The following is an 8,279-nucleotide window of genomic DNA, read 5'->3' as shown; positions in this document are numbered from 1 at the left end:
TTATTTAAAACCATCCATTATTTCTAAGGGTGCCATGGGTCACCTGACCTGGGTCAGGTTCTGGTATCTTGGCTGGGATCACTAACGCATTTGTATTCCATTGCTGGATCAGTTTTTGTAAGCCTAGTAGAGAACTACTGGTAGTCCTGGATCAATCTCCTTTGAAGCATTTCTCTTTATTCTTCTTTTTCCATTTTCATCCTTTGGTGCTAGAGCCAGATATTGAGGTCACTATGTCGCTATGAGGTTCAGAATCCTGACTACCTCATAGTAGCAATTCTGGGTGAAGTACATGTTAAAGAGGAAGCACATCTTTAGTTTCCAGTAACTGGCATTTGGTTATGGGGTGGCTGTTTTTCTACGTGGAACAAGCAGGGTCCCAGTTCAAGTTTCTGCTGCATATCTGATAATCTTGAGGTGTTTATGAAGGACTCCTTTGAAAGTTCTCTACTGAGTTTCCTTAAGGAATTGGAATATGTAAGTAAATTACTGTCCAGAATGGAGGAATACTACACTAATCACAATGAATAGACAGTGTATTCCTTATGATATTCATATCATTTGAAGGAAAAATTAGGTTCGTAACTCTACCATATAATGTATTTACTTATGGAATTTTTACTCACTTCTTCAGTCCATTGTATCTGCCATGCTTTAGAACATGGTCATGGCTCTTATTGGGGTTATCCTCATCTTTATTCCTGAGCAGTCTCCACCTTTGGTGGCACTGCTTATATTATATTGATATAGTTTTGATTAAGTTTTACCACTGATATGGCTCCGATGAGTGCAGGAACACCAGGACTCTTGTTTCGTGTGAGTTAGATAAAACAACATGGACACATGTGGAGTGGTTTTAAGGAGCAGAGAATTCAACAGGCAAGAAAGAAAAGAGAAGGCAGAAGGAAGAGGCTAGCCTTACAGAGACAGAAGGTAGGGGGCTCCAAAGTTGAGAGAGGAAACCCCAAGTGCCACAGATACCAGCCAGTAGGCTGGAGAAGGTGGTGTTTGATTTGCATAGAGCTCAGGCGATTGGTTTGACCGGGCATGTCATTTATGAACCCAGTGGGAATAGTTGGCCCTCCCACCCCAGCCTTTTAATATGCAAATCTAGGGTGCCATGATATTCTACAAACGTGGGGATATGTGGAGGCAGCCATGTTGCCCAGAATATGCAAATCTAGGGTGCCATGATATTCTACAAACGTGGGGATATGTGGAGGCAGCCATGTTGCCCAGAATATGTGGGGCAGGGCAAGGGAATGGCCATGTTTGGGTGGACCCAGTTTCTAATGGCCTGCATTTGCTTATCAAAGGTTGCTGACCTGGCTCTAGAGCTGCTTTAAAAACGAAAACTTCCAAGGACCCATTTTCCTCTCTATCTGCCTAAAATAATTACTTAACTCCTACCACACCACTAGGCATGGAAATAATTTGGAGGTGGAGACATTGGCAAATTCGAATACATTCAGTTAACTTCCCTTCCTTGTAGATATGAGATAACTGACCCTTGAAAAGTGAAGAAAAGTGACTTGTCTGAGATTGAACATCCAAACAATGAGAATCCAATCCCTTTGGACCTGTTTTCTCACCTATAAAATAGGTGACAGAATATCCTAGAAACATCCTGTCTTTGGCAAACAGTATAAAAGGAGAATTTTATAAACAAACACATTTATCTTCATGAATATCTGATCTTACTGGTGTTTACACTCTGGACATATACTTCAGTCTGGGGAGAAGAGAAGGACACTGCAGAGATAATCTAACAAGAAAGAGCAAGTAAAAGTCTTATAACTTGCATGAGTTAATTTTTATCAAGAGTGAAGAAATGATTTATGTCGGGACAGGTGGGAGTTTGGTGGGGAGAGTGAGGATATTGCAGCCATGAGAAGCTTGCTCTTGGATATATGCTGTTCTGATTGGAAATTGTATTTTCTCCGTGTAGTAGCCATCCCTAGTAACTGCTTACCTACTTAGGACTTTTAGTGAACAGAACCTGATTAAAATATACTCTCCTATATAGCTTCATATTATCTTTATAATAAATTGCCATTGAAAACTACTCAGAAGATAGTTAATGTATTTTAAAGATAATAAGTATTTGGGAATCTGGATGAAGTTTTAGTTTTAAATGTAATATCTTCTGAGAAAAGATAACTGATTCTTGGTCATCGTTTCAGTGATCTGAAAGAATCAATGCTCTTGTATTCGGCCAACAGGAGGCAAATTGTGAATCCAAATGATAGACTATAAAAACAAGCAAGGACCTTAGAAATTATCCAGGCTCAAACCCCTGCTTTTAATGATAAGAAATTAGGCTCAGAGAAGAACATAATATACAGGAATAATTTCACAGATTGCTGTTTGCTTCTTTTTCATTTATTAACCTATTCAATACTTGCTGTGTCTCAGCATTGTTGGCTGACAGAGATATAATCATAAATAAAACCCCAGAATAGCACAAAAGCATGTTCACAATGCCTTCCTGACTTCTTCCAGGCTTATATTCCCCCATTCCCCAGGCTCTCAGCCTCACCGAAAACCTCAGACACATCCTGTTCTTTCCAACCTCTCTGTCTTTGTTCATGTTTCTGGTCCTTTTAAAATAGGTGATTACAATCGCTAATACAAGTACATGGTAGAAAAATCCCAGAGGTATAAAAGGACAAATAAAATGAAAATCACATCTCTCTTTTGTCTGTGTTTCCTAGTCGCTCACTTCCCCTTCCCAGAGATAACCACTGTTTCTAATTGTGTATTGTCATGGAGTTAGTTAATGGATATGTAAATACATATGTATACATAATTGGTAGTCTTTTTTTCTCACCAAATGTTAACATGTTTTACATGTTGTTCAGTACCTTATATTTTTGAGCTTAAATGTGTGTGTTTTCTTCTAAATTTGATAGTAATTTTTTTAGATTAATAAGATCTCTCTTCACCTGGGCTTTGGTATACTCAGATGATTTTTAACTCAACCTGGGTCCTCTCTTAAATTATATTCTTTAAATTTTATATAAATTATATTCTTTAATTCAATTTAAGTCAATTACTTTAAATCTTTAATTCAGTTACTAATTCAATATATTCGATTAATTCATTTTGTCATTCGAAGTCTTCAGAGCCTGTTTACCTGCAATCTGTAACCTGATTTCATGCCACTGTCCAACTCACACCTTCTTATCACTCAGCCTGTTTCCTCATTTCCCCTTGAATGCTGATGCATATGCCTGCTTCTGAGACTCCGCTAGTTGTGTTTCTCACAGCATTCCCTTCTTCTCCCTCAGTACTACATTCTATGAGACTTAATCCTCACCTCCTCCATGAAGCCTTCACAGCTGTTCCCACCCACATTTGTCTCTTCCTCTTTCATATTCCAGTTCCATTTTGATATAATCACATACTATCCTTTATTTCAACTTAGTGGGACTCAGCCATTACTCAGAGTGTTATAAGCTATATTTTTCTGGCAAGTTAATGTTTACAGAAATCATATAGCCTCTTTGGACCTGTTTTCTCACCTATAAATTGAGAAAAGCAGTATGATGTTCAGCAACTTCATGGAATGTGGGGTCTGCTAGACTAGGGTTGTATTCCAAAGTTTGCATCATATTCCATCCCTTAGGCCTATTAGAAAATTGCTCTAAACTCTGTTTTTCAAAATCTTCAAAATGTAAATAACTCCTTACTCAGCACTGTTGGAGGATCTAATAGAATAAGTGATGCTCTTGACACACAATAAATGCCACTTTTTGCATGTATAGCATTTAGTCAAGTGATACCAATGTGGATGTCACCAATAAATATTTTACTGAGTATTGACTATGTGTGCAAGACATTGTATTGGGCACTAAGGTATGAAGATTTACATGCTTAGTACCAGGACCTGGAACATGGAAGGTACCCAGAAAATGTTGACTCAACTCCTGGATAAGAAAAAGTCCCTCAAATGCAGGATCCAATATGTTAGAACATGGACATGTGCGTTTGTTTTTTTAAAAAGTCTATAAAATTAAAAACTTCTAACCTTATCACTAAGGGTTGCTTTAAAGTTTAACATTATATTTTGAGGAAATTATGTACCTCAATATAGAAATACAAAGCATTCAAAATATGTAAATAATAATTGTTCTTATCTTATGTAGATGTAAATCAATCTCTAAGGTTTTTAGGACAAGTTACATAAGAGTCCAAAACAATTACCAAGGCCCTGAGTAGGGAGTGTGGTTCTCATATTCAAAGAACATAAAAAAGACTAGTGTCGCTGGGGCAAGTTAAGTGAGATATGAAATGAAATTAAAGAGGATTGTGGCCCTGTCTCCCAGTTTCTATGGCAATTAGGAGTCTAATTTCAGGAATGGCTTATTCCATATTGTAAAACTATCTCCTATCTTGAAGATAGGATAAAATTTACTTTTTTTTCGGTAGGGCTAGTTAGCAAACACAGGTGGCCAATGATCCTCTCCTGACACAGCTTTTATACACTTTCTTCTCTTTGTTTTAGAGAAGTTGAACACCAGGCCTTTCTCCTCTATTGCAATAGCATTGAATAAAGTCTTTCTTACCTATGTAACTTTGTATAGTGTCATTTTTTCTTTGACACAGTGATGATGGTAAGAAGTGGTGGGATCACTGGATATATTTTGAAGACAGGATTTTCTGATAAATTAGATGTAGACTGTGAGAAAAATAGAAGACTCAAGAATGATGTCAGGCCAGGTGCAGTGGCTCATGCCTGTAATCCCAGCCCTTTGGGAGGCTGAGGTGGGCAGATCACTTTAGGCCAGGTGTTAAAGACCAGCATGGCCAACATGGCAAAACCCCATCTCTACTAAAAATATAAAAAATTAGCCAGTCATGGTGGCATGAACCTGTAGTCCCAGCTACTTGGGAGACTAAGGTAGGAGAATTATTTGAGCTAAGGAATGAGCTGAGATCGCGCCACTGCACTCCATTCTGGGCAATGGAGTGAGAACCTGTCTCAAAAGAAAAAAAAAAAGAATGCTGTCAAAGGAGTCCATGAACAAATGGATAAATAGAGTTGTCATTGACTGGATGGAGAACACTGTGGTTATGGCATATAGGTGTAGTGGGTTGGGAAGTTCTGTTTTGAATATGTTGAGTTTGAGATGTCTTTTAGACTATATGGTAGGCATTTAAATATTGAATGTATGAATTTGGAGTTGAGAAGGTTGGTCAGCACTAAATATATAATTGTGGGTGTTGTTATGGTTTGAATGTCCGTCCCTTCCAAACTCATGTTGAAACTTAATTCCCTATGTGGCAATATTGAGAGGTGGGACTTTTAAGAGGTAATTGGGTCATGAGGACAGAGCCCTCCTGAATAAGTGAATCTATTCATGGATTAATAGATTGAGTTATCACAAGATTGGGACTGGTGACTTTATAAGCAGAGGGAGGAGAGACCTCAGTTAGCACACTCGGTCCCCTCACCATGTGATGCTCTGCACTGCCTTGGGACTGTGCAGAGAGTCCCCACCAGCAAGAAGGTTCTCACCAGATGTGGGCTCTCAACCCTGAACTTCTCCGTCTGCATAACTGTTAAAAATCAATTGCTTCATATATATATCATTAAATAATGATATATATAGCAATTGATATATGTGTGTATGTGTGTGTGTGTGTGTGTGTAAATTGCCCAGTTTCAGGTATTCTATTATAACCAACAGAAAACAGACTAGGACAGGCATCTTCAAAATGCAAAACGTGTACCAAACCAATGTCTGGGTATAAAGAGTGTGACTAGAGAGGAGAAGACTCAGGATTGAACCCTGAGCCACTACATCAGTTAGTGAGACAAGAGAACTTCCAAAGAGACTGAGAAGGCATGGCTTCGGGGTCAGAAAATCCAACAGTGCTGCCTTGGAAGCCAACAGAAGAAAAGGTTTCCAGGAGAAGGGAATGATCCTCTCAGACAAATGCTGTTGATAAAGTTAAATGTGAGCTGAGAGTTGGTCACAGGATTCAGCAACTTGGAGGTCACGGGTGATCTTAACTAGTGCCATTTCAATGGAGTGATGGGAACAGAAACTGGACTGGAGTAAGTGAAGAAGAGTAGGAGGTGGGGCTTGGAGAAACTGAGTCTGGTAAGGAGTTTGGGGTGCAAAATTGAATAGAGGGATGTGTCAGCAATTAGAGAGAGAAGAGGGGTAAGTTTTTGTTTTAGGTTTGTTTGTATATTAGGGACGACAGAAATAAAAGCACAGTTGTACAGATGGGAAGGATACAGTAGAGAAGAGTGTTTTGATGTTTTGATGGCATAGAAGAAAGACAGAGGAGAGAACTGTTAGAATGAGGCATGATGTCCCTGAGTAGGGGAGATGAAAGTAAATCCAGGGTCTAGTGTACCAGATCAGGAATTAGCCAAGTGATGAGACGCATCATATTTCCACCAGGGGAGGCAGACATTTCACTTCAATAACTGAAAGGAAGGCAAAATATGTGGGCACAAAAGCTGGCATGAATGGGGGATGTGGTAAAGGAGGTTTATGAAAATTTTCATCTGATTGCTTTTAAATTACATTTTATGGCTTTTCAAACATCCGGCGAACTTTAATATCTGTTATGAAGCAGTAATAAGGAGATTTTCATCTATAATGTGAGTTGTAGAACACTTTGAAAAGTGAAGTCTGTCTCCAAAGATAATTAAATATGCCCTTAATTTTAATGACACATCTGTGACGTTTTAGTGGATCTGTCTTTTTCTTTCAAGCCAATAATACAAATAGCAGTCATACAATTTAAGTATTATTTTCTAACATTTCTATTTATTACTTTTATATTGTTTGAATTTTTACTGTTACTCTTTCCACTGCAGTGACAAAAAAACAGGTTATTCTTACCTTATCTATACACAGCTACATTTTGACATTTGGATTTTTAATCAATCAACATCTAGCCCAAGGCATTACATCCTTTCAATTTATCTGAAAAATGTTATTGTTGTATCTTTGAAAGAGAAGAAATAAAATGTCTAATATTAAAAATAATAGCAACAATAAGAATAATCAGCATTAATTAACTATTTATATACTGCTAAATGTTTTACACTTCACACAGATTACATCTTTTAATTCTCACAAAAATCTATGAGTTAGGAACTATTATAACAATTGTTATAAATAAAGTTTTGGTGCCGCAAAAGAAACAGCGCTCGAATATAAAATTTTCTTTTTAATTCTCAGCAAGACAAGTTATTTCTATAGAAGCGTGCGCCCTTACAGATGGAGCAATGGTGAGCGCACACTTGGACAAGAACAGAGAAGGGGTTCTTATCCCTGACACACACAGCCCGTGCTGCTGTGCCCTTCCCCTATTGGCTAAGGTCAGACTGCGCAGGCTAAACTAATTCTGATTGGCTAATTTAAAGAGAGTGACAGGATGAGTGGTTTGACGGGAATAATGGTTATGCAGGGCGGAGAATAAGTTAAGGAGGAGCAGGTAGCAGGTAATCAGAATGAGTCAGAGTGGAGCAGGTGATTGAAATGAGTCAGGGTGGAGCAGGTAATCGGAAAAGGTTGCTTTATGAGGAAGGAAAGTTTAAAAGTAGAAGTCAAAGAATTGAACACACTGACATATTGATTCTTTGAAAATAAATTTAGAACTCATATCTAACACACCCATTATTTATATTATGCAATTGAAGTTTTAAAAGGTTAAATAACCTGTCTATGTTTACACTGACTAAGTCACAGAGCTGGAATTTGAAAGCCAATTGACTACTCTTTACAACACCAGATTATCCCAGAAGTTTGTCTGAGAAGAACCCTACCCTTTCAAATGATAAAATGTAGGTGAATTCATCATGGCAATGGTGTTAGCAGCGGTGTGTGGTGTGTGTTAAGTTAGTGTGTATGTGCACACATATAATTGTTAAATATGGACACTCATGCTTATATGTAGGTTTCTATTTATTTAGAAGTGTACGTCCAGTGGTTTACAAAGCAATCCTTATTTTTTTTGTTTGATATTCAAACCTACTTGTACTTCATTAATTCTTAACCTACTTAACAACTGGTTCTCAGAACGTTTAGCAGGGTCATCTGTGTAATGTTTCTAATTATTCAGGCATCTATTTTAGCTGATAAAAGAAATCATATTCATAGATTCCTAGGGTTCAACCAATAGGAGAGAGAGAGAAATAGAGTTTGAAACAGAGGGTGGGGGAGGAATGGCTCAGGAGTTAGTGGGGCCTGGGAAATCTGAAATTCGTGGTGCAACCTGGCAATTTGGAAACTTAGGCAAGGGTAGATGTT

The 8,279-nt window shown here is 38.0% G+C and overlaps 1 long non-coding RNA gene across 1 annotated transcript in view; it reads left to right on the top strand.

The window, feature by feature from the left end:
* Positions 1-295: 295 nt before the first annotated feature.
* Positions 296-8,279, top strand: part of LOC126955083 (uncharacterized) — a 36,404-nt gene continuing 28,420 nt past the window's right edge. Inside the window, exon 1 of the long non-coding RNA XR_007725803.1 lies at positions 296-477. This is a non-coding gene — a long non-coding RNA (uncharacterized LOC126955083). The remainder of the gene's footprint in view (positions 478-8,279) is intronic.

This window comes from Macaca thibetana, chromosome 5, assembly GCF_024542745.1.
Source record: "Macaca thibetana thibetana isolate TM-01 chromosome 5, ASM2454274v1, whole genome shotgun sequence".
NCBI lineage: Eukaryota > Metazoa > Chordata > Mammalia > Primates > Cercopithecidae > Macaca > Macaca thibetana.
Note: the sequence above shows the minus strand (reverse complement) of the source record. Positions and strands in the feature narration are given on the sequence as shown.